Here is a 27,883-nt window from a genome sequence, read left to right on the forward strand (position 1 = left end):
TGGAATATGGCATGTGGTATTAGAACAGCTGAACACACAGCAGCAGCAGGCACTGCGACCCACAACCACAAAGTGAGCGAAAGCTGTTGGCAGCAGCAGTCCAAAAAAAGGACATAAATAATTAGAGTTTCTAAACAAGGTCAGGTTTTAGCTGCTGTTTCTTTTCCTCTACTGAACAGTCAAGGGAGGTGGCTCAAAATTATTCAAGGCGAGTTTTGTCCTGGTAAGTCTCAGAACAAGGTAGAAGATTTGAAAATTGAATTTGTTCATTAAATGTGAGCTGAGCCATGAACTCAGCAAATTCTGGAAGATGAGTTTGCTGCATCCTCAAAACCGCTTTCCTGACAGGAACTTAGTTCCTGACACCTTGAATTAAGATGCTGCTGCGATTTTCACGTTCTATCCCACAAGAAGATAGTTCCCCTGGACCACTGAACACAGCATTTCTCTAACTGTGCTGCCCCTTCCACTTCTCACAAAAAGGGAAAAATATACAGAATCAGCTGCAGGAAGGGACTGAAAGGGGCTTTATTTCTTAATAATTCAATGCAACTTAAATATCCCCCCATTTGCTGCTGCTACACGAGTGACTGATTTGAGATGTACAGTGGGGTGGCTGGAATACAATCATCACTTCTTCAATACTTGGACTTTTGATTCTGCATCATCTCCCTACCACAGACAGCCTTGCCTTTTACAACTCAATGGAAATACAACACAGCAAAGAAGTCAGAAAACACCATGTAAAGAAAGCAGCCAAGATTATTATTGTAGGATTTCTAGTTTGTATTTTAATGCAAAAACCCTGGAAGCATCTGACTGATCACAGCCCCTCCCAAAGGAAAAGATTCTTGCTCTCATAACTCTACTTCAGGTACAGAAACATCCAGAAAAAAAATGCAGTGCTCAGTGGCTGGATATTTATCATCCACCTTCAAGCCCCCATGCTCCTCTAGAAGACAGCACAGACAGGGTCACTGTTCCTGCTGGTGGCCATTTCATACTGAAATCCCACAATTCCCCTCCAGCATGAAGACATCCATCAAAAGGAAAGTTCCTTCATCTCTGACAGGCAGTCACAGGCAGGGGAGGATTGTTACATAAAGTATCAGTGGGAGTAAACAGGAATATTACTTATGGCACAGTAATGCTTCCATCTCAGGGGGCCCTCACTGAGCCCCACAGGCTCTGGGACTCCTCTGGGTGATGCATAGATCAGCTTTGTGGCAGCTACTCAAGGCTTCATACCACACACCTGCCCTTCCTCCTGTATTTTTTCTTTGTGTGTACTCCTGTGGTCCTGTCTCCTTCTGTGGAATTTGTACTTAGCACAAGGTCTCTTCTGTCAGCAGCCAAAGGATGGAGCAGCAGAGGCACCTTGGCTTCTAAGGAGCCCTTACAAGGTCTGGATGAAGATTTCTCCACTTGAGCACGTTGTCCTACTGCATTGTCACACAACTTTCACTGCTATGTACTGGTCTGGAAGCACTTTATACCCATTTGGCTTTTTCTAACAAAACTGTGCAAGGATAAATGACCACTAGCGCCCAATTCTGACAATTTCTGAGATGAGAGACACCCCCAGCAGTCAGCAATAGCAGACTGATGGTTGTGGCTCAGAATAGACACAGAATAAACTTTCTGCTCTTTGGCCAAATAAATTTTCAAACTTTGTCATCACTCAGAGTATGACTCTCCTAACAGCCCCTCATGAAGGAGCCCATCCCCACATTGCCTGGCTGTCCAATGTTCCCACATACTGTACCCCTGCATCCATCATCCAGACAAACTCAAGCTAGAAAGGGACAGCATGGTCCCAAACATGGTCCCAAACAGCTTCTTGAATTGAATTCCCTCAGTCAACCCTCCCAGATGAAAACTGGGCTCCATAGGGAATACCCCACTGGCAGCTTCCTGAACACCCCCAGGCTACCTTCCCTCACCAATGTTGTTTTCTGTCGGGGCACAGAGCAGTGCAAAGAGAGCTGAATGCTACAGCCATGGCCCCGAGAGACTCCATCCTCTTGGGAAATAATTTATTATTCCTTTTCTGTCTCCTGTTTTGTGCTGTGTATCATGAGTGACTACCACCAAACCAAACCCCTGCTGCAGCTGCCAACACTGGCTTTTTTTCCAGGACTGCAGCTAATGGTGGCTTCCTCCTGCCCTTTTGGGAAGCATTGTGTAGCCTCTTGATTCTTCCCCCAGCTCCTGATGACAAAAAGACACGAGCCTGACAAAGTCCTCTCCCTTCCAAACCCCAGTGCATGGGACACAGCTGGGATGGAGTTCATTTTCATCCCAGCAGCCTAAACGGTGCTGGGTTTTAGATCTGTGACTTTATCAGTGTTGATAACACATCAGAGTTCTGACTCCTGCAGAGCATAAAGACCTTCCCTGCTTCTCACTCCACCACGCAGGGAGTGGAGGGGAGGTGTGAGGGGATGCAGGTGGGACCAAAGGGAGGGTCAGTATTTCCAAGGTAGCTGGTGCTCAGGGACTGTCTGGGCATCAATCATGGATGGTGGTGGATGACCATCTCTGCAGACTTTGTGCTCCTTTAGTTATTAAAGTGTCTTTATCTTCACCCATAAAACTCAGGAGGTTTTATGACTTTCATTCTTCCAATGCTTTCCCTAGGGGAAGGACTGAACAAGTGGCGAGGTCAGCTGCTGGATGGGGTCAACCCAACATACCCTAAAGCCCCCAAAAGTACATTTTCAGGCTAATATTTACTAGACTTTTTTTTCCTTTTTTTTTCCCCATCACAGCTAAAACCATCCTGTATCAAACAAAACCTCCCTTTAGCTGTCTCAAAATGTCCTGCATTCTGGTTTTTTTTCAGATGTCACATTCACTTCAGATTTTAGGTCATGTTAATTCAAACAAACACTAATTAAAGCCATGTAGGGACTTGGGACACACTGTAGGTATCACAATACTTCTCAGAAGCTTTCTGGACTTCAGCCCTTGAGCTTTAGAAAGTAAACCCACGAATCTGGGGCCATGGCATTTGGGCAGGATTTAAATTCCCAAGTCCTTCCCTTGTGGAAGTCAAGTCTGTCTGAGAGACTGAGGGAGCAGAGGGAGGAGAAGGCAATCTCAGTTTGCCAGTTTTGTGTGCAGTTCTCAGCTGTGCCCGTCTCTGGATTTAGTTCTCAAGTGCTGAAACATTTCAGCCTTCTCAGACAGGGAGAGCTGCCCTTTTGGAGTCTGTCCAAACCATCCATTAGGTTTCTCTTAGTGAATAAATTGTTCTGCTTGATTCATGGGCATCGCTCTTGTCTCTGAAGGGAGTTAACCAAATGTAACCGGGACTGGAGCACAGTGCTGCGCAAACAACTGGGACCAATTTGATCAATACTCAAACAAGCAGCAAGAATTTTATCCCATCTGACATGGGAGCTAATTGAGTCCTGAAAAGAAGTTTTGTAGAGGCAGGGAGAACATTTCCATGGGTATGTGACCATCCCTAAATTCCTCATTTCATACACAGTCTTCCCTATCATTCTTTGCACCACCTCTTATCCTAATTTTCTCCATCAGCTTGTCAGAGCCACTGGGTGATTGTTGCACATGCTTTCCCTGCCTTTCTCTGCACTCATCAGGGGCTGGCAAAATCTCAGTGCTTGGACCAGCTGCAAGAATTTCTGCACTTCCTGCAGCATCTTTCCATTGCAGCTCCATTGCTGCTTTCCTCAGAGCCAGCTCTGGGACAGCAGTACTTCACAGAGCTACATCCCAGCTCTGTGGCTCTGAGCTAAAAGGTAAAACCCACTTAGTTTCCCCCAGCAGCTGCTGTCTGGCCAGCTTGTTGCAAAGAGATCATCACCAACAGCTGCAATGACTGGAATTTTAATTTTCATAGTCATTCTGCCTCACTGGAGGTACTGAATTGCACCAAGCTCCTGAGCAAGATGTCCACCAGGCTCTCATGCTCCTTCTCCTGTCTTGGCCTTGCAGGAGTCTCCTTCCTGTCTCATGGAAGAGTCCATGACTCAGGATAACAGTGCCCCATTAGCAGTTTTCTCAAAGGTTACAGTGATAACCAAGAGCAGCTGCACAACAGGCATCAGCTCTGTCTTTGTGTCTCCCTGGGCCCCAACAGCCCAAGGTGCACCCAGGAGCCCTCACAGGAGGAGCCATGCATGGCAGTGGAGCAGGAGAGATTTAGTCCCAGCATAAGAACCAGCCAGCCTTGCCAAAGTATTTATGAGCAGCTGCTGAACCCTCAAATGGCAGCCTCCAAAGCCAGCCTCACTTCACTCAGGCAGAGGCAAATGTTGAGGGCTTCTATTAAGGTTATTCAAGGTACAGCCTTTGCCTCCAGAGTAACCAAATGCATCTCTGGCCTATCATCTGCAGTGCAAACCCTACCCAAATGCTTCCAGTGCTGACAAATATATTCTTCCATCATTGCTCAACTGCTGTTTGCCCAGTTTAGCTCCCTGTGTATTATAATAGCATTTAAAGCCAGAGCCAGCCTTCAAAAGTAGATGAATCTGAAATTAACAACAGAGGCATTTTCACTCTGAGGTCTGGATGAGAGCATAAAATAACTGAACTTTGTTCCTGTGGCTTATTACATCATGCAGCCCCTCTTTGACTGAAAATATTTCTATTCCTCATTCCAGCCCATCTGTTCTTCAGAAAACTCCTTCTCTCTATTTACTTGAAAAACAACTAACTGGAGGCAAAGGCACTCCCCCACCCCCAGAGGAAAGTATGTTTGTAATTAGGCAAAGAGCACTCCATGTTTATTCCTGCTGGTGCATGTGCATGCAGGCACATGTGTGTGTACATGCCTATTTTTAGCCACACTGTCAAAATCAGCCTAATATTTCACAGCAAAGGAGGTCTTCTTGACCCGAAAAACACATCATTACTTCTAATTAGGAAAAAAAGAAACAGAATTGTCAAAAATATCTCTCAGCAGGGAAGACATGCTGTGAGATGATGGGACTTTTCCCTGCTGTTGTGTTTTCTTTAGCTTTAATTTGCTTTGGTGTAAAAACTGAGCCCAGTGAAATCCATCAGGCAGCAGGGAAAGGAAGGAGGGTTTAGGACATCTTTCTGTGTGGGTTGAGAAAGACACCAAATGTCTTTCTTTCAGATGAAAAAGTGCACTTGTCCAGTGGAGGTCCACCTCATTCACAGCCTGTGCTGTGTTCAGGCTGTCCCTGCTGCTGTACCTCTCCTGCCCTGGAAGGAGACCAAGCTGAACTGGTACAAACACTGGTGCAACCCACACCATCAGTATGAGAATTATTTCCACTAAGACAGATGAGCACATCTGTAACAAGAGAGGCATTCTCCTCCTTTTGCCATCTATAATGGGGAAATGACACATTCATCTTTGTCTTATTTCTTCCTTATTATAATCACTTCTGGGAAAAAACCCACTAATTTACCACTGCTGGGACAGTGCCTGCAATGAGGTGGGTCTCCAGCGAGTTTGTGGCCTCAGGATACAACTTTATACACACAGCAGCAGGAGCATGGAAAGACATCCATTGCACCATCCCTGGGAACAGCACCTGCATGCCTGCCAGGTCACTGGGACACAAACAGTCTGAAGAAACCCTACATGAGTCAGGGCTGAGCCCCTTTCAAACAGTGGCTCCAAAACCACGCAGAAAGGGGTGAAATCCCCTTTAAGGACCTCACCAGTGAATTCTCAGAAATGGTTGGTGAGGGGAAATGCATTTGTAGTGTTTGACAGATGGCAATCCCTCAGCCAAGCAGTGATTCCCTCCTCTGGCAGGGCAGGGAGGCTGAGCAGATCTCCAGGATGTGCCTCCCTACAGGATGCACAGGCTCAGGCATTTTTTAGGGCCTGATTTATTCCTCCCAGGACAGAGGAGAGGCTGTATAAATTTGAACACTGACACTTGGTCAGGTTTGTCTGTTCAGCCAAGCTAGATACGAAATTCCACCATACAGGAGATGACACACACACACTGCACAGCAGCCCAAACTAGCAGGATTTCCAGGTAGTGTTGGAGAGCACAGTTCATATTTCATTCTCACTGTGGCCTTGGTATCTCTGTTTAAACCCTTAACTTCTACCTAATTTGGTTTCTGATCCACTTCTTGGATCTGTACCTGGACCATAAACAGTTGTATTACAAGGAGCTCCACTGATGAAAGCTACTTTGCTGTTCATGGTGTAGGAAAAATTGTATTTTTCTAGATACAGGGCCTATTCATGTGCTTCTGCATTGTAATTCACACTTGTTTACTTGAAACAGAGAGGTTTCAGTGCAACTACTGAAAAGATGATGGTATACAAGATTATAAATTATAAAAACCTGAGCAGCAAACCACTGAAGACAGTTTTCTTTTACCGAAATACAAAAAAAAAAAAAAAAAAAACCAAAAAAAAAAACAACCAACCAACCAAAAAGGGTTCACCATGTCCTACTTTATCCACAGGGGTGCAGAATGCAAGTGGTTTGCCTTTCCTCTCTTACCTCCTTCTGACATTGTCAGAAGACTCAGTTATGCCTGAGGAGTGCATCAGGCAGACAACAACACTCAGTCCTTTTAGCTCCATAAAGCAAAGCAGCTGTGATTGCAACAAATTGTACTTCAGTACAGAATGAAACAGATCTTGCAGTGTATTATTTCAGATATCAGAGTTTAAAGAAAGTATTGCCTGCTATCTGTAAGCATCACAGGTACAGACAACAGCTTTGGTTTTATTTCATGGCAATTTACTAGTCTAAAAGACAGAAGAACCAGGCCTTTACATTTTTTAATCTCCTGATAGATCCCGTTTTGAGATTATGAAAACTATTTGCATACAGAAATTACTGCCCTTTCCTACTGCAGTCCATAGGAATACAACCCTTAACTTTACCAGGAGCAATGTGGCAGTCAAGGAAGAAGTTTTTCTACAGATCCAACTTAGACACACACAATACACTTCTGAGTCCTTATCCTGAAGTCTCTAACCCCTTCCTCACTTGTGGCATTGAGGTATCACAGTGATTTGCCCAATTTGCTTTCCCAACTCACTGCACCCTGCTGGGGGCATCCTGCTTTCCCCAACAATCCCTCCCTGCTCCTGCACAGCACCTTTGGGATCAATCACACAGCCAACGCCAGAGTGGGAGGGGGCATTTTCTTCCTGCTTGTCTGCAGCTTCACCTTTCTTCTTGCCTTTGGATAGCATTAGCAAACACTGACTGTTTTTCCAGGCTTAGCCAGAAGGGGTACAGCCGATTTCCTGATTTATTGGCACCCATCCAAGACATCCATTAGCCACGAGTTCACAAACTGATACATCCTCCAAAAGGCTCACAGGCAACGCTATTGTTTCTAAAAAGGAATTAACTTCAGGTAAATGAAAATAAGATTTACTGCTTGGGGGAGGTTGCATGCAGTAAATAACTCAGGATTTATGAATTGTCATCCATAAGGCTCCATTCACTCGCAGGGACAAGGGGCCCTGGCACGGCCCAGTCTGGGCACTGCCCATTAAATCTCTGCTATTTGTGGGCATCATTTGAGCAGCTCTGGCTGTGCATAACATCTGCACAGGGCTAAGAACCACCCAGGCACCATGGCAGGCCATCACAGACAGTTATCCTGGCAGTGCTGGCTGATCCAGCCCTGGGGAGGAGCTCCCAGCAGCACCTCCTGCTCCCTTTGCCCTGCCCTCTGCCACAACAGTGGCACTTGTCAGCCAGGCAGGCAGCTGGGTCTGGGGAAGGGGCTGCTGTCCCCCCCTTGTCCTTGGCTGGTCACCAAGGGACACCAAGGGCACAGTGGAGCCTCAGGAATGTCCTGCCAGGCAAGGCTTTCCCTGCCACTGCTCCCTCCCACTGGTTGCTCTGGGCTCTTCCATCCAGGCTTGTTGATATCCAGTAGAAAACACAACACTCAGATTTAGAAACCTGCTCTTTCCCCCTCTGGCCTTGGTCCCAGGCCCCACAGTCTTCTCAGCACCATCAATCCTGAGCAGTGAAAGGTCCCTACCATCAGCACAAATATGGATCTGCAGAGCCTCCTTCCTACCTTTGTTTCCTGTCTTTCCGTGATTATGGAATTCCATCCAACTACACGAGCATTGTAATGTTTCCCCACCAAACATGGAGTGGATTTCTCACCCCTAGACAGCTCATCAGACCCTCACAATTCACCAGTGGAGCATGTCCCAAACACCCTTCAGCAAGGGCTGGTACAGCACACCTCGGACTTGATGTCAAACCAGAACCCGAGGGTTTTGCTGCTTCAGATCCCTCCGTTTGTCCAACCTACAATCTTTTAGCAGTTTCACACACCACTTCCAGAAATACACTCTCAATAACACTGTTGCAAAACAACCTCAAGGGACCTGGTGTCATGGGCAACAGAGCCACCATCACTGCCTGAGTGTGCAGCCCATGAAGATGAGCCATCTGCTTCCCAGCACTGAGCAGAGCTGACCCTTCACAAACTCCCCCCTGGACCTGCTGGTAGCAGAGGGTGGAGGGGAAAACTTAACTTTATGCTTTTGGGATTTAACATCATGGTAAAAAACCCGAGACCTGAGTCCCCATCTGTTTTTCAGTATAAACATCGATTTTCTGTGGCAAAGGGGGATTTTAATATGGAACAGGGATATCCCTATGAAACAAAAGCTGTTTATGATTATCCAGTATTGTGCCATATTAAAGACTGTTACTACCAATAGCATGGATAGATCAGGGTTGGCTGTGCTTGGCTTTGTGTCGCTTTTCCCTCCTCCCCCTGGGGGCATCAAACGCAACTCAAACCTTGGGTGAACAACCACTCAAACAATATGAAAATCACCACAAACAAAAGTCCTTTGAGCCAGTGGGAAAACAAACTTATATCAAACCAGCACAAAATGGAGAATGCAGGAGAGAAGCAGTGCCAGGGAGGCTGGCAGCATCCCTGGGAAAATGGTGATCTTGGAGGAGCAGGTAGAGTGAAATCTTCCTCTCAGTTACCAAAGCTACAGCACTGGGCACAGCAGTGGGGAAACTTCATCAAGGCTCTGTTCAGACAAAACTAAAACCCATAAAAAAGAAAATTACTGATTTGAATTCACATTCTTTTCCTGAGGTCGACAAGTTTTAACTAGCAGGTTGATTCTGTCACCAGCTTTGCACACAGAGCTATGGAAAATGTCAGAATTTCACTCATGCTTCTGGCTGTTATTTGCAGTAGCTGGTAATTCTTAATAATCCCTCAGAGCCATCCACTCTCTAATTGTAAAAATAGATTCACAATTAATGTGTAATAGAAAATAGATGATTTCAAGTAAATTTTAAAGCTGAAATTTAATCTCACAGGAAAAAGTCCCAGAGTTATCCAGAAGGAAAAATGCCTTGTTGGGGCAGGCTTTCCATGGAATTGCAGCCATGGGAGCACCACTGGACTCAGGGGAAGACTACTCCCCACAAACCTTGAGGAAAAGGAAGGATGACTGTGAGCAAAGGGTCCGTTGCCCTCCAAAATTTTATATTTTTAGGATTCATTACCATATGTTACACATAGCAATGTGTGAAGCCATCTCTCCAGGTTAAAGTTTTTATTCTGTTCTCCTGGGGAACCATTCCTTTTAATCAACAATGCTCAAGGATAGGTCTACATCTGGCAAGAATTCCCACAGCCTTCGGTAGAGCTGCAACAGCTGCCAGCAGCAGATCTGCTAAGCCCACCCTAAAACTGCTCTTAACTTCCTTTGCTGCCTCTCACCTAAAGGCCCTTTGGGCTAGAAGTTCTCTTCCTTCAAAATGGCTCATCCCTTAAAAGCATTCTCAACTTTTCAGTGTTTCAGAACAGAAAATTTAGCTGCTGTAGCTCGTCTTTCAATCTGCCCCACTCACACACACAGTCTGGTATGGAGCCTCCTCCTACACATTTTTGGACACTTCTGTGAAGCAAGCAGAAACCCCAAGCCTGCTGAGGTGGGAGCAGGTCTGGCACAGGATGTAGTCAAAGAAACCAGAGGATTAACAGCCATTAGGGAACCTCAGCCAGGCTTCAAACATAAAACCCAATACTTCCTGCGTGGCTGAGGAGCACATGCCTGGGGACAGTGGCCCTTTATGTGCTCCCAGATATGCTGTGTGTGCCTGGGTCTCCAGAGGCCAATGAGCTTCATTCAGCAGGGGCAAAAAATAGACAAAGATGAAATCAAATATCATGACATTTTCTCAATGTTTCTAGTCAAACAGAAAATTAAACAGGCTCAGTTTTATTGCCAGAATGTTAATTTATGCACGGCTTTGGGGAAAGCAGGCTCAGGCACACACACAGAAGGTCAGGTTTAATGCTGTTATTAGCTGTCCCTTCCTTCCTCCTAGAAAGGCTCTCAGAGCTACTTCCCAATCAAAGGGGAATATTTAACACAGGGAAGATGTGGGTGAAGGGCTGGAGATTTATACAAAGGAGGAAAGCAAGGGCAGTTCAAGTCACTTGGTGGCAGACAGGCTGGGTGGGCACTATTCATCCCAAAATGATCTCTCCCTCTGCCCATGAGAGACTTCTGCTGTAACAGGGTCATGGATGCACTGTACTGGGAGAGGTTGGGTTGGTTTGATTATGATGCAGTGACACTAAAATCTATTAATCTGTGACCATAAAATATGGAGTGGGGCAGTTTACCCTCTTCAAATACCAAAGGCTCAATTAAGAAATAAAAAACTGATACTGAATCAAAGTTCTGATAAAACAAGTTAAAGGAGTAGATATATTCCTATATCATGGTCATTAAAGCACTGTAAGGGAGGGTGGGAAAGGTGGATTAAAAATAACAAAGCATTCCTAAGTGCAAGTGTTGTCCCACGCTTGTCAAAATCAGGATTTGTGCCATGTCTGCACTTGGATGTGTATGTGGGTATGCCATACACTCTCTGGGCTTCAGATTGAACCCCCTGTTTCCAGGCAGTGCAGAACACAGCTGGCAATGTGGAACCAGCACTGGATGCTCTGGCACAGATATCATATCCTCATGCACAGAGGAGAGCTGGGCCAGGCACAGAAAGGAGGGGAATTTGGAAAAAGTGCCAAATCCTCCATCTCCAGAGGCTCCAAACACCAGCTGCAGCTGTGAAAATGGATCCCCAAACCCACCAGCATCGTTAGAGGAAGAGGGAACCTCCTTCCTTGAAATCCCACTGCACAGAGCCAGTGAGCACAGTGTCACCAGCTCACTGTGGACAGCAACTGGTGTGCAGGTTTCCACGGAGCTCTGGTATTTCTGAGCTGATTCTGGATCATCTTTCCAAGATCTCTGGCAGCTGAAGGAGCTGGATGGGAAAAATGGGCTGACTGAAGATGAAATGTGAACCTGAAGCGCTTGCTGGAATGAGCACTCATTACATTCAAAGGCTCACAAGAGAATTGAATGCTGTAATGATTTTTTACAAGTTTCAGTGAACAGATGCATTGTGAACCCTTCACAAAATCCCTCTTCTGAATTCATATTTACCAGCCCTTGGAAGTGTCTTTTTCTTGGAAGATCAAACACCCTGACTCCTTCCAACTAATTAAATGGATTTCCCTGGGAATAAATTGCAGTTGTCACCTAATCAGATAGTGCATTTTAATATGATGTTGACTTTCGAGTGCTGAAGTATCTGAACTCCACAGTGTTTTGCTTAGACTATGTACCCTGCTTACAACTCAAGTCTAGTTTGTTAACAAAGTTAACAGCTCACTGACAAAATTTATGCCACCAATTCAAGCCCCCATTTCAGGTTTCTTGGCTTCTTCCTTCATATTCTTATTAGGGTGTCACTGCTTTCCTTTTTTTTTTTTTTTTTTGAAAGCACTGAGAACTTAGCACATCACCAACATTCGTTGTGTCTTCTTGGATACTCTTTGTGGTCATACCAAGAAGCTCAGTGTCCCTTAGCTGTGGCTCAAGCCCTCTCCAAAATTAGATGTGAATTCTGGGTAAAAGTTTCATCAACATGCCTAACAGCTCATGTTTACAGAACAGCAGTGCCAGAAAAAAAAGTCCAAATTCAGCAAGCAAAGACATAACAATGATTTCTGAAGTATTCACTGGGAAGGACTTAAGTTGTCCAGATGCGTTCCAAAGCCACCAGCAGTGTCAGCCCTTTGTCACTACTGCAGGTGATGGAAAATGCAACCCAAGTCAGGTGGAGAAACTGATGCACTCAGTGAAAAAGTGTTCATTTGCTTTTTGACACCAGGAGTGGGCTGATCCAGAAATTCACAGTTTTCAGTGATCTTAGTACCAATGGGACCAAGTGCAGAAGATAACCCTGGGAGAGATAACAATGTGGACTGAAACAAACTGAGCCTTTTGGGATGGTGAGCTTCTTGGGAGCAATATCCCATATTCTTCCCTGGTGATATAACTATGAAGCAACTCCATGGGGTAACTCACATCCCTTACACCAGTGAAATACCTATGCCCCAATATCCTGTGTGACCAAGCCCTGAGCTGCACCTGGTCACATTGCATTTGTTCCCCAGAGAAGCTTAGAGGGATGCAGTTCCTTGCCAGGAGCTTTTCAGGGTACCACAAACCATGTGCCAGCTCCTTACTCATAGTCAGTGTCACAATATGAAAACATTACCAAAGTCTTGTGATGCAAGCACTTAACACATTGAAGTCATTAAAGGTGACACTTGCACTTCTGCTCCAGGTACCAGCTCTGCAGAGCGTTAGTCCCAGGCTAAGCAGGAAGACATTTGAGTAGGTGCCAGGATTTCCAGGGCTCTTGTGAAGAAACCTCCCTGTGCACATAAAAATACAGCCAGTTATACGAGCTTAGAAGTGAACAAAGGGGTTTGAGCAAAGGGGTTTGAGGGCACTCCAAGGGACAGCAAACCCCACTAGAAGAACTCTGCTGAAGTGCAAAGGCCATGGAACAGGCCATGAAAGACACTGAAATGTTTGCATGACCAAAAGGTCAATCACACCAAGTATATGCATTCAGTAAACTTTTTAGAAGTGGATTTCTTGAAAGAGGAAGCAAATTGTCTCTCTCTTCTCCTTAGATGTCTTTTCCTCCAAACCAATGTGAACAAAGCATGACCAAACTTTCTAGCCCGCTTACAAAGAGTGATGGTGGGTCAGCAGGGACACAAGCAGAACACTTAAGTCCCTCTGCTACAGAAAATCAGGCTAGTAAATTGTTCTCAAATTGGACAAACTTGGTGTGGTTTGTTTGGGGTTTTTTTAGGTTAAGTGGGGTTAATGTTTGGATAAGAAGCACATTCCAGTGTGATTTCACCACTGAAATTCAGCCATCTCTGGGGTGGAGTCCTGCAGCTGCTGGTGGTGCACATGTATTTTGCTCAATGCATCCAAAGAACAACTGAGGATACATCACTCTTGGGGTAGGATGCTGACTTGAGCATTCTTGGTCTTGCTATGTGTGCCAAGGAAAGTAAAGGACTTTTGCTTTCCCTGAGATCTGCTGTATTTTTCAGCTGTATTGATCGCAAGGGGGAAAGAGAAGATAACTCCCTCATCAGAAAGGCAGAAGGCTGATGCTGGCAGCACAGGGGGACATCTCTCTGCAGTAACAACCTGTCCTCCCACTCCTGGCCTTCACATCTACACCTCTTCCCCAAGGACCATGCAGCACCACCTTGCTGGCTGCCAGCCTGTGAGACCCTGAGTGCAGATCAGGGAGCTCTGAGGAACACCAGCATGTGCTGGCACTCACCTGGCAGTCAGGAGTGGGACCTCATCCCTTCACCTGGCAGTCAGGAGTGGCACCTCATCCCTTCACCTGGCAGTCAGGAGTGGCACCTCATCCCTTCATGTCCCCAGGTGCAGCCAGGAGCTGTGCAGGGCTATTGAACACACAGAGCAAGATTCCACCTATTAATTGCCCACACTTTTCCCTCAACCTCCCCTCTCCCCATGCTTTCCTCAGGGCAGGCTGAAGCCACTTCATATCCTGCTGGCTTTACTCCAGCTGTCTTGACACAACACAGTTTCTCCAGCTCCTAATCACACATTTCCTGGCACGATCCCCATTGGAAAACCCAAGTTCTGATAACGTTCAATGACCTTTCCTTTATGATTTCCCACGACGCTCTTCGGTCCCCAATAGGTTCTAAAACTGGGATTTGCCTTCCTGGAAAGCCAGACACTGGGGGTGAATGACTCAAGAGCTTGGCATGAGGCTTCAGCAGCCTGGGACACAAAAGCAATACCTCCCCCCATTACACAGTGGATCCAACAGTAGGAAGTGTTATTTTGCAGGGCTGTGCTCCGTGATTTCCTAGAAAAGCAACAAAAATGCCACATGTGTTTGTGTTTCCATGTGAATTCAGCACAAGGAAATCCACACAGGCCACATGTGGTTTAGAAATTGTAGGTGTTGTGAGCCTCGTGTCTGCATAATGTCTTGCCCTTGGTATGCAGTAAACATTCCACATCTTTAGGGGAAACTCCCACATAGGCAGGGGAAGGAGGGGCTTTAAAACCCCAGATCTAAACTTCAGCACAAAGGCACGAGCAGACAATAAATTTTCCATCTGCAAAGGAAGCGTCCAATTTCACCCGCTGATTTTGATACTCAGCTTTAATGAGGAGATTGTGCAAGAGCAATCACTGAGGGACCAAGAAACCCTGCTTGGCCACATTTAAACTCTGAAGAGAGAAAGATGCCTGAGAGTTAAGGGTCTGCCAACCCCCAGGTCACACTGCAGAAGTCAACGGGGCCAGATTTCTACCCAGCTCACAATCAGGGCCTTGTTCAGAAAGAAAAATCAGCTCTTATCTCACTACCAAAAAAATCAATATAGTAGAGCACTCGGCTTGGAACAAGATTCTGAGCAGTTGCTAAATCATATCCTCCATGTCAGAAGAAAGTTGACTCTGGATAAATGCAGAGTCCTGACTCTGGGATAAATTTGTGCCTGTCACATGGGACCATAAGTGTGTCCCTCTGATATAAGGATGTATGTCCCAACATTGTTTTATTTTTTTCCCCATTTTATATTTTAAGAAAATATATTATATAAAATAATAATTACAATAAAATCTCATTCTAAATGTAGAATAATTCAATCTGAAAGACAAAGAACATGAAAATTATTTGAACTGAAGCAAGAATGTGCCTACTGAATCAAGCCAAATGTTCCCTTAGATTTTCTGCAGAAGAAAAACCACAGATTTTGATTCAAGTATGAATTGAGATTGAAAATCTAACATTCATAGAATCATTAAGGTTGGAAAAGACTCCCAAAGATCATTTAGTCACACCTATGAAGGAAAAGTCGTGTGGGGAAAAATTGTTTGAGGAATGATTAAAAAAAAAAAGCCATGAGGTCATTTTTATTGATTCCAGGTTGAACTTTGTAGATTAATTATGGAGGAAAAAATAGGTACTGACAGCTCAATGTTGACTTTTAAGCTGGTTATTAGAACAAAGCAGGCCGAGCGTGATCTTTAGAGGAAATAGCTTCTGATAGGGTGCTGGTGCATGTTTCTTAGGTAACTGGATTCTGGCCAAACCATCTGGCTCTTCTGCATTTCATTCTAACAAAGAGGGCTTCACAAAGCCTGGAAGAAAATCCTGTGCACAAGAAATGTAAGAAACATGCTCAGAAATGTGCCATTCAAGGAGATATTTGATATATTTCAGAAGGATTTAGAGGAAAGAAGGTACCAAAATTAAAAACAAAACCTGAAAAAAGAGCTTGTATCTGAGAAAAAAGCAGTACAGTACCTGCATTGTGGGATTTTGTATTATTTGATCCTCTGTAGGAAACAAGCACCTTACTACTGAAAGAGAAAGCCTCTTTCTCCTGGGGCAGAAGAGAGCAGCAATCTCAGGGTCACAGTTGCCTAACCAGACCCTCAATCAGGAAGACCCAGAATGTTGTTTGCCTGCCTTCTTTCCACCAAAACTCAGGGTGAGACACCTAAACCTGAACACAACAATGCTTTCCTCTGATGTAGACAACCTTGCAAAACAGCCCCAACCCAAATCCCAGCCTGCTCATCTCCAGCCTGTTCAGCACCAGGGGGGAACACAGGTCCTCCTCCAAGTCCCCTGAATCCCCTGCCTTTCATCTTGGTAGCTAAAGCAGATTTGGATTATCAGGTTGTCCATTGTGAGAACAAGAATATAACTGTGGAGAACATTGTGGAGAACAAGAATATAACTGTGGAGAACATTGTGGAGAACAAGAATATAACTGTGTCCTCATCTCTCATCCAGAGCAGCAGCAGCACACGCAGACTCCAAGCCTTACATGACAAACCTGTGTTGAGCTGACAACCACAGAAAGTTTGGCAGGGAAAAGGGGATAATTAGGACTCTCAGCAGATGCTCCTAATCTGGTCTCCAAGCCAGATGGGGGCTTTAGTGACAAATTCCTTGGGTTCATTTGGGTATCAGAGGAGTTTCTCCCAATTTCAGGCCAGCCAAGAGCTCTGTCATGTCCTGCACAGTGACCTTATGCTGTGTCCCTCCTCTCCATCATAGGATCAAACAACAACAGGACACAGCAGAGAGAGACTGACCTTTGCCAGCTCTGGGGCATCCTGTGATGTCTCATTTCTCTGTTAAGGCTCATCTGTTTTCATTCAGGTTCCCACTTGTGCTGCATTTGTGGGAGATGTCCCCATGCAGATGACAACCCTGGCTCCTTGAAGTGACCTGTGACAGTCCCTGTGCAAGGTGAGAGGGTCTGCTCCACACAGGACAGGCAACAGCTGGCAGGACAAGGTCTGATTGTTCCAAGGGAGCCACAGGTTTGTCCTGCAGGTGAAGCAGTAGAGCCTCTCTGCAGTCTAGGAGGGTTAGAGATCTCCCAGCTGCGAGCAGCGTACATGTGTATGCAAATTGAAACAATTATAACAATTTAAACAATTATTAACTATGAAATAGCACCTTTGGTGCCTGATAGCTGTTCTTGAAGCTTTTGGTTTTCATTGTCCCAGAAATCTTTTACTGAACTGTGGACTTGGAGTGTTAAACCTATGGTTCAAGTTAAGTAAACAGCTCTGACCCCATCATCAAGCTTCCCTTTGTCTTTTCTGCTCCTCCAGGCTCCCAGCAACACCAGGTTTTAGCCTCTGCTCCAGCTCCTCAGGCAGTTTGACAGATGGTCCTGCCAGCATCCAGGGATATTGACAGAGCTCATCACCAGAGTTAGAGGAGCCCTGATCCACGAGGCTGTGCTCCTGCAGAGCCCTGGGCAGCTCCCTGCCAGCACTGCCCAGCAGGGCCACACCAACACAGCCACCTCTCCCCTGTCCCACTTCCCAGCTCCTCACTTGGTCTATTTCAATCTCAGCAAAACCACGCCTTTGCTGCTTACTTTCATCATTGACTCTGCAAGGATCTGCAAGGAACTGAATTTCTTCCACCTCACCTGGAGTGAGGGTCAAAATCCAAAGGCAAAACTTTTTGCCTTATCCAGAAGCTTTTTCTCTGCATGAGTGGTCTCAAAGGTGCTGGCAGTGAGTGCATCGACTTTTCATTTTGCACTTCTTCATCTTTCACTGCCCTAAAACAACTTTTTCCCTCAAGTGAAAAGGTGCATAAACATCAAAAATCTTTGGTCTTAGCATAAATGATGGATGGAGAGTGAACCATTCCAAAGGGTGCCAAAAGGAGCTGGTCCCCTCTCTCATGTTCCCCCAATTTATCCTCTTTGCCACATCTCTGGTGCTCAGCAGAGCCTGCACTGAAGCACTTCCCCAAATACAGCAAACCTGCTTCTGGCAGCTCATCAAGGTGCACCTTCCCAGCACAAAGTCTGCCAAGCACCAGGACCTGTGCCAGGCAGGAGATGGAAAGACACAGCTGGGAGCAGGGAGAGGATGTAACAGTTCACTGCTGCCAGGAGGAAGAAATCAGCTGCAGCATCTAAAATTCACCCTCGTGGCTCTGGCTACCAAGGTGTGACTGAAATAGAGAGGAGTGAACAGAGCTGGAACCCCTGCACCTCCTGACTGCAGCAATTCCACTCCCCTTTGATGCCTCACTTCGCTCCTGTTCACCAAATTTTTTCTGAGAAACAGGGTGAGAAACTCCATTTCATATTTTCCATCCTATCTCCCCTCCTGATTAGATTGCAGAGATTTCAAAAGCGTCCAAGAAATGAATTTTTCTGATTTCTAATGGGAAAAAAGTATCAGAAACCCCTTTGGCTGCATCACCATAACAGCCCATATATGCAGCCTGCCATAAAGAAATAACAGCTATTTACTGAGTGATATAAAGATTAGTTTAATGCTATAAATACTTCCAAACATTGTTGAAACATTAACTAATCCACTCTCACAGCAGCTCCTTGTGGCAAATAAAGTCCATTCTTTCTGTGTGGAAGGGGGTTTAGAGCAGAGATTTCTCTATATGTGCAGCAGCATCTCCTGCAATTGGCTCTGAAACTGTCAGTGCTATCAGGGACCCCCTTCAGGGAAGGACCAGGTTTTGGTATCAGGGCTGACAGAAACACAAACCTCAGCTGGATGCTCTTTAAGAGGAGGATGGGGACCTTGTCACACAGATGTAGATTGCTACCTTCCACTGAGAGGCAACATCTACTTAATCACAGTCAATTATTCTGAAATAAGCATAATGTTGTATTTCTTCACTGGATGGCTCTGATTAAAAGATGAGAGGGACTAACAACAGAAAACAGGCTTCTGACCTCAGCCAAAATATAGTATATAGCAGTTGATGGCAAAAAATTGCTTTCCACAGACATTTCAGACCCTCACAATTATTTTGGTCTATGATGGTTAAACCACCCTGAAACCAGGGTGGTGAAAGGGGTAGATATAAATACCAGTGTAATGCATCTTCATTAATGTATCTTTAGATTTTAAAAAACACATGTCACCCCTCTAATAGCTCTCATTTTAGACCCAAACATACTTGGGTGTCTCCTAAGGTGCCACCATCTCCATTTCCTTGTGGAAGTTACAGACTGGAGGTACAACCAACACGGAGCTGAGCTTGTACTGAATGTTGTTCCCACAGAGGGTAGAGGAGATTCCCACTGCTGGGAACATCTGTGATTTTGGAGCAGCTACAGGAATGTCTCTAATCCTTTCTGCACTGGTCCCATCAGAAGGCAAAGGCAGGGGTTATGCAGAGAGCAAGGCTGGATCTTGCCAGCCCAGCTAGGAGGACACTGGTGCTTTCTGCTCTTCTCTCTCTGAGATGGGAATTTGGTGCTAATCCCAGCTGAGTGGCAGCTAAATCCTGGGGAGCCATCTGCCACAGTCCAGCAGGAGCGAGTGACATCCCTGGCATGGGCTCAGCTGCACAGGACGCAGACAGGAGGAGGCAGCTCTGGATCATCTCTCAGTTGTTCCAGAGAGTTTGGAGCAGTGGAGAGACCATCTCTGAGTGGACACAGGAGCCTGGCCTGCCTTTGTCCAGGTCAGGGGTCACACTGGGAGCCCCTGCACTTAACTGTCCCCACAACCTGCTGGGGACATGCCAGCAAGAATTGATACGCAAAGAAATCTCCTATTTTAAACAAACCCCTAATTCAACAAACACACTGGAATATTTTTGTTAAACACTGAATGGGGGGGGGGAAAAGCTTTGAAATTCCTATTTTGACATTTTTAAAGTAATAAGTCACAAGGAATACTCTGGGGTATTTATAAGAATCTTTGTTTAAATACAGGTTATAAAGAGACTTAAGGCTTTTATTTGAAGTGAGGATGGGGGGGGTGGGATCTGCAAGTTCTTGTTTTGCTGTGTGGGTTTTGGGGTGAGAACGTTACAGTTTGTATCCAGGTTCAGGAAAAAGAAAGAGAGGGGGAAAAAGACACTAACTCTTAACTTTTTTCCACAGACCAAAGCCACTATCCCTGAGCATCTCTCCTCACCACCCCCATTGCTTACACTTCCCCATCAAGCTCATCAGGTATCAAGCAAGGTTATGTCCACAGCCAGCTAATTAAGGTTACAGAGGCCTGGGCTTAAGGAGAGAAAGAAAATAACCGCAGTAAAGGTTGCAAGCAATTAAACCCCAGGGGAACAGAGTCTGGAAAATTCAACCTTGCCCTGGCCCAGAGCTTTCCCTCTTTGAAATGTTTCTGGAGCAGCTGAGGCAGTGAACAGCGCATGGAACGCTGTGCTCCATATGACAGAGACCTGTGAGGAGCAAACCCTGCCAGCCCCTGCAGGGACACAGGAGCTGGGAAGAGGGGCAGTTTTGGGTCCTGCCCCTGGCTGCAGTCAGGCCAGATTCTGCTCCTGGCATTGCCCATTCTGCTGAGAGTGAGCCCGGTGTGATGCATTTTACTGCAGCACACAGGGCTAGGAAAGCCAGGCTGAGGACCGTGGGGACAATGGCCACACGCCATCAGGGATGACAGGGTCACCACAGCACATCCAGGGAGGCTCACCAACCTTCTGTTGGTGAGCCAGCTTTGTTTTCATGCAAAATACCCTCCCCACAGAGCCCACCACAGCTTGCCTGGTGGATTTTGGATCATGTTGGTCTAAAATGAACACTGTAGTGTCAGGTATGTGTTTGGGGGATGGGGTAACAGCTAGCACAGGACTCCAGGCAGGTACATCTGCTCCAGACACAGCCAGAGCCACCAGTCTCACACCAGGGTGCTCTGAAATCAAAGCCCATCTGTCTGCAGAAGATACTGTGTCATCTGTGAGGAGCTGAGCTCAGTGGTACTCCTGGGGGACAACTGAGGGATGCAGCTTTGGCACTTGTCACTTCCATGTGGCAATTATAAATCCAGTTGGTTGGATTTACATATGCCAGCTGGCTCTCTGGGATGGGATCTGGAAGGGGTGGGATCTTGTCAGGATTATCAGCTGGGAACGTGGATCTGGGTCCAGAGGAGCGAGCGAGCATTGAGCTGTGCTGCCTCCAGCCATGGAGCAGTTTCAGCCAGGCCCCCAAAAGCAGTAGGAAGTGTCAAAGTCCAGCCCAGTGGAGAACACAAACATTTGAGTAAAGCAATCCCAGGAATTGAGGCAATAGGCTGGTATTAGAGCAGGGCAGGAAACAATGTTATCATCTAAGGAGAATGTGGTATTTTGCAATGTTTTCTTGTCCGAGATCAGTGCAAAAAGTCTTAGTAAGAGTTTTTGGCAAACCAAGTTTAAAAAAAATAAAACCCCTCAAGATATTATTTTAAGCGTTCAGTCTGTAAAGGCCTCTCTCCTTAGTTTGCTCTTAAAGGACAGAGGAGCCATGTTAACTCATAATTTATCAGGTTTCTCAGTGTTAAACAATACAAACCAAAAATACAAACCAGTCCTGACTCCCACAAGCATCTCCCTACCCAGGGTATCATCTGCAGCCTTTAGTATCTGGCTCCTCCTGGACATGGACACACTCCTGCATCCACCTATGGGCAGAGTCCCTCCTTCCCTCCACCCTGCTCAGCCAAGGGAATAACCAATTAGAAAACAAGCAGAAACCATGGGCTTTCTGCTAAAACTAAGCCAAGCAAGCAAGATCTGTAGCACAGCTGGAAATTAGTGCATGGATGTACATCTGCAGATTTACTGTTGCACCCTAATCCAGAGGCCCCCAGCTATTGTGATTTAAGTGCCCACGGGACCAGCCAAGGAATGTAATAAATGCATGGACAAAAAAAGCAAAATACAGTATCTGGAACAGAAAAGCCTCATAATAAAAGCTGAAACAAGGGTGTTGAGTTTTTCCCTGTACATACAGCAGAGCCCTCACCTCCCCACCTCTGTCCCAGGAATTAAAACAAGGAGCTAACACCTTCTCACACAAGGGGCAATGATGCCCTCAACACCAATTCAAACTTTTCTCAGGCGTACACTCCAGGGTCTGGTGATGCATGACCCTCACAGTGTTAATTCCACCATTTCAGGGACAGAGCACCCATTTCCAGAGGCTGGAACAGGCAAAACCATGAAGAGTGAATGCTGGGGAGGTCATGGTTTCACTGTGGAGAGGGGTCTGTACCCCAGCTGGCAGGAGGGACCAAGGAGGGGACAGTGCTGCCAAGCCTGGGAGACCCATCAGGGCCAAGCTGTGCACTGACCCCTGTGTGACAGAGCTGCCATGGCCAGGTGGAGCAGGGACAGCTGCTCAGAGGTGCAAGTGAGAGCGACAGGAGCAAGGCAGGGGCTCGGGAAAGAAGGAGTTCTGAACAGTCAGACCAGATAACTCAAGGAAAGCATTTTCAAGAGAGCCACTGACAAACACCCTTTCTTAAGGGGAGAGACAAAAATGATCCCAGTTTAATCCTGTGAAGGAATAAAGCCCTCGGTGACTCGCTGAGCCATTTGTGCAGACAGCCAGACTGACACAACAGCAGGGACTGCCTGGAATCAAGGAGGGGTCGCTGTCCAGGGAACAGACTCTGCACACAGCCAATACTTGTGCTCTCCATTCAAACCCCAGGGCTTCGGCTCTTACCACAGTGACTTCTCCAGAAAGAAAACAAATTTCTCGGCTTCACAGCCACAGAGACAAAACTCAAACCTATTCACCCTAAAGATTAGTCACAGTAAGAAAATTAGATTAAAAGCTGTTGGCTGCTGAGGGCCCCAGCTCAGGGCTGCTGGGTCTCTGTGAGCTGCAGCAGTTGGAACAGAAACAGGAAAGCACATTGACCCCAAAAATGCATTTACTCTTTCTTGCACATAGACCAGAACCTGTAAAATGAGCACAAAGCTCCAAAATGGCTGTTCTTATCCCACTCCTGCTCCAGCAGACCTACAAGCAGGCAGAAAGACACCCTGGGAACAGAATGGGAAGGGGTACAGGTGCTTCAAAAGCGATGTAAACCTGCTGCAGCAAAAATCCAGCCCGCACCAAAGCATGGTGCTGGGGCAGGCTGCTGACATTCCCTCCACAAGCCACGCTGCCAGGGTAGCCTTTTCCAAATGAGATTTCCACCCTATTCATTTGGTTAACACAGCCTGTACCCTTGGGAAGAAGGAGTAAAATGAAAAAAACGCAGGAAGATCAAAGCTCTACAAGTCCATAATATTTTATTAGTTCCTTCCATCTGTCACGCACCAATGAGTCCTCGGGAAATAAGCCCCCTCTTGAGAACTGCTACCTTTTCCTTGCCGGCTCCGGCTCGGGAGCGGCCGCTATTGTGCTCCTTTATTGGTATTTGTTCCGTCTGAACGAGCTCCGGCTCCTCATTCACAAACCAGCCTCGGCTCCTTGAATCGGAGGGCGAGGGAGGGGGAGCGCTGGAGGAGGATCTCGCCGCGTCTCTCTTATCTCTTTCACGTTCCGCCCGGTGCCTTCTGCATCAATGGAGAGCTCGGGAATCCTCGGGCTTTGTTCTCTCCTGCACGCCGGGGCTCTTCCTGCTCAAATAGCAGGTAGCAGCAATAACCCTGAGCGCACACAATCGTACAAATCCATCTGCCAAGGCGAGGGTAAGATGCAACATGCTGCTTGTGGAGAAAGAAAGGCACTTTGGGGGAGCAGGGAAGAGGAGGGGATAGAGCCAGATTTCCTGAACACCTCTGAATAAGGCGGAGCAGAGGGAGAATTTTATAATGGAGAAAACTGCCTTGGTCTGCTATTATCAGGATGCAAATGGAGGATTTTGAAAAGCTGATTGCAGTGAATAAACTCCATGCGATGCTGTGCTATGGAAATGGAAAGGCTCCCACCCATCCATGGCCCTTCCCACTCCAAAGGCACTGCAAACCAGAATTGTCCTGCTTCCTGCAGAGCTGTGAGGCTCTTTCACAAATCCTATGATGGGGACAGACTTCAGTCGCCCTGACTTTCACCATCAATTAATGATGCCTTAAGTGGAAGCATCTTAAAATGTTCAAGCTCCCAGCTCCCACTCAACGGAATGAACTCAAGCATTCAAAATTGCCCTCAACTCCTGGTTTTAGGAGGGTTTGACCTAGTTTCACTGAAATCAAGCTCCTTGACTGAACACAGGCTCAAGCAAATAGAGAAGCTTTAGTATGGAAGCCCTCAGGACAGCAGACCCAAGCAGGGCAGTGTGCCCTGGGCACACATCCCACACTTACACGGGTGGGTGTGTGCAGACATGTGCTCCCATCTGTGTTCTTCATCCATGGTTCTTTTGGCAGAGCTGCAGCTCCTGGGTGAGTGATAACCCTGCTCTGTTCCTCATTAGGGCTTTTGCTGAAGACTGCGCGCGGGCCGTGCCCCCTGTGCCGGCACCACGCTGGGTGATGGCTGGCTCGAGAAGGAAACTGCTCCTGCTCCTTGGGCTGGAGAGAGCTGCCTGCACGCTTCAGCTGTGCTCTCCTCTGACCCATGCCTCCCTCTTGGCCCACTCCATCTGTCTCTGTAATTCAGGGCTTGCCTTTCATCCAGCCTGGCACTGCCTTTGCCAGCCACTGCAGATGTTCAGATGTGGATATTTGGCTGGTGTGAGTTTCTCGACGGCAGAGGAGGTGGAGTAGCTGCCCCTGCCATTCCCAGATCTCTTTCTCTAGGGCCCCAGAAGCATCTTCTCCTGGTCCCACGATGCACATGGAGCTTAAAAAAGACCTTAAGGTCGTATCACCTGCTTCAGAAAGTCTTATTCACAGTGCCCTAGGCCCAGGTTGCACAGGCAGAACAGAACCCCTTTTTGTTCAAGGGCTGTGAACAGAACCAGAGTATCTGGGTAACCTCTGTGTTCTGTCTGAGAGACACAATGTGAGATACAACATGCTGGAATTACTGCACACAATCTCCACCTCCAAAACAAAAGGGAAGACCTAGTAATGGACTATGGGAAAGACAAATATTTTCTTTTTTGATCCCAAGGGTATGTTTCCCCTTATTTAATAGGGCAATAAACCCAAAGAATATCCCTGGATGTGTTTCCTTTCTTGGGGATATTTCACTCAGACTACTACCACCTGGGCATTCCTAAGGGGATATGGTTGGGATTAGGGCCCCTGCCACTCTTCCCTTCTGACACCTTAACATTTGTATAGAAAGAAGCCATTCCACTTTCTCACACCAAAGACCATGGAAGCCAAGCAATTAAAAAGAAAGGAGGATTTCGAAACCAGCACTTCACTGAAGTCTCTCTTCCCTAAAGCTTTGCCACTCTCACTCAGTGATCTCAGGAATCAGCATATTTGGATTTTGAGGCACATCCCTTCCTTCAGCAGAAAGCAGGCAGGCAAACTCCAGCGAGCATTCTGCGTGTCCTGCAGATCTCAGAGCAACATTTTGAGCCACAAAGCTATTCATAAAAAGACTTTTAAGCCTTCTCTGGCCTACAGTGCCCCAACCACAGTCTGCTCTGGGAAGAATAGCTCGCTGGCCTGAACATCAGAGTGGATTATTGTCCTGAGGGGCGAAGTCGGGGATGAGGCTGCTGCGCGTCATTAAACAAACAGATGGAGAGACAGCCCCAGAGGCTCCGACTGAGCCTGATGCTTTCTGGCTCTTGTGCACTTGTTCCAGGGGCAGGAGTGGCTCCAGAGCACTCTGTGAAAGGAAGAGATAGGCCTATGGGCTGCAGCTTCAGAGACTCAAGCTCGCTGATGATGGAAAACAGAGGCAAGGAGGTGGCAGAGGCTTTTCCTTCCTGAGAAGCACGCAGGTCACAGGGCTCTGCTGGGAGTCTGGGGGGAATCCAAACTGCCCAGAATGTGCTCACAGGTGCTCTGCTGAAAGGACTACAAGGAACACCCTGGGATACTCAGACTCAGCCACCATTTCTGGTACTGGGAGCTGCAGCTTTCAGGGGACGCATTTCTTAGCATCTCTAACACTTAAAGACAGAGTTTTAGAAGAGAAAAATGTAAACTACAGATGCATTTGTAGGCATGCCCTTGTTACTCATTAGAGTTCACCTCTATTTTCATCAATATACAAGCAAATAGTGCAGTTCTTCCCAAACAGGGCACTGCTTTCATTTGACACAAACCTGCTGCAGCTCCATCACCACCAGGACATGGAATGACTTGATGCAGCATGGCTGGAGATCCAGGCCCTCCCCTGAGCCAGCACAACACTGCTCTGCCTCCTGCCCCTTTTCCCATGCCTCCTCCCCCCATACACTTGTTGGGCAGCAGGGCTCCAGTCACAGCACAATTTCCAGGCAGCAGCAGCTCTCCAGCACACTCCCAGCACAGGCAGCAAGGCAAAGCAGGACTGCCTCCTCTACACCAGGGCCTTCCCTTTCCTGAGGGAAGTGGAGGAAGAAGATGCTAGAAACCAGACCACTTCTCTTCCATCCTGAAAAGAGCAATCATTAGAGCAGCCCTTCTCAGGAGGATGAAATATGTTCCTTCCAAACATTTTCCTGCAGCTGCCTTGTAGTTTCTATGCTTTTATGTTACCCAAAGGTACAAATCAAACAAGAATGAGGCAGCTTTCTCTGAACACTCACATTTATAATTATCATCAGCCAAGCAGTCAGCCCTGCTGTGACTGGGGGATTGGACTAAAAAACCTCCAGAAGTCACTCTCACCTCAGTAATTTTCTATTTCTATGATATTCTAGAACTAAAGCCAAGACAAAAATATAAAAACAGTCCCCACATAGTTTTTGTTTCACTTCTGACTACAATCACTGGTAGGACCCTTCTACGAGTTCTCCTGGACTTCCTGTTTTGACCTTCAGTGTTCAATCCCAAAGGATTCAAAGGAAGTCTGGCATGGTCTTCCAGCCAAACCAGACTCTTGGAAGATGATTACTAACTTGATTTACCAACAAATCCTGTTCCATCTGCACAGAAGTGGAAGGCACCATCCTTTACTGAAGCATCTCACAGCCAGACCTTGTTTCTGACATACCTGGGAGCCTGTTGAGGTTAGGACTTTGGGAGGATCCTGCAGGTAAAAAAGCAGCCACCTGACAGCCCAGTGAAATGGAACTGAGCAAAGATTTCTTCCAATCTTTTATTCAGCCTGAGTAAGTGCATGACCTCCAGCCCCAGAGAAATCTCATAACTGCACTCTGAAAAAGTCCCTGCTTCAATAGATGCTGCAATTTTAGAAACAGAGGAACAGTACAGTGCTCTGGAGGTCTCCAGATGGGCATGATGCAGCCCATAACCTGCCAGAGAGATGCTTTTAAATGGATGCATCCTGTTTACCTGGGGGAGAATGATTTCATCCATCTACCCACTTCTTAGCAGCTTTTGTCATGATTGGAAACCAAGAGGTATCTCTGGGATGGCAGGAAGTTCCCACAGAGTTGTTCTGGTTGAATTTGTGCTAAGCTGGTATTAATATCAGTTCCTTTATCTCCATTTCTGAAAAAGGCTCCAAGCATTAACAGCTTCAGTAATGATTCATGGGTTTAAATTCCTAAACCTTTTGAGAACAGGAAATTAAAGCCAAGATGAACAATACACACAGATTAAATATATTTAGCTGCTGTGTTTCTTGTTGAGAAACTCAGAGAACTGTTTAGTGGTGCTTTTCATGTGGCTGATCCATGTGGAAATGATGGCAGCTTGCATCTGAAGTCAAAATGGCAAACTAAAGGGGGGCTGCAGGAAGATATTTTATTGTTTTTCTTGTGCTTTCTGCTCTCCAGCAGAGCTCCTATGGGCAGGGGCTTTCCTCTAGGCTCCTCAGCATCACATAAAAATAACTAAAGGAATGGCCCAGATTACATGGTAGGGCACAAGGCATGAGAGGGGTTCCCTTCTGCAGGCGAGTTCTTCCAGAAGGACTCTGGGAATGTTTGCAGAAGGGGTCACCTTCTTTCCAGGTGGGCAGTGGCAGACGAAAGCTGGTCTCCAGCAGCAGCTCCTCCCTGGGAGAGAACCAGCAAAAGCACACAGTTCCCAGGATCTCCCTCCTCTTTTTGGGCTGAGGCATCGTTTTTTGCATTTCACCCATGACTGTGTTGAGTCAGGAATCAAAACCATCCCTCAGAGCCCCAGTTCAGTGCCCTGGCTGCTCAGTCCCTGCTCTCCACTCTCTCAGGGCTGCTTGTTGACAGCTGTTTCATAGAGCCAAGGATCCCAGCCCTTTG

This window comes from Fringilla coelebs (genome assembly GCF_963513975.1).
Source record: "Fringilla coelebs genome assembly, chromosome: 13".
Taxonomy (NCBI): Eukaryota; Metazoa; Chordata; class Aves; order Passeriformes; family Fringillidae; genus Fringilla; species Fringilla coelebs.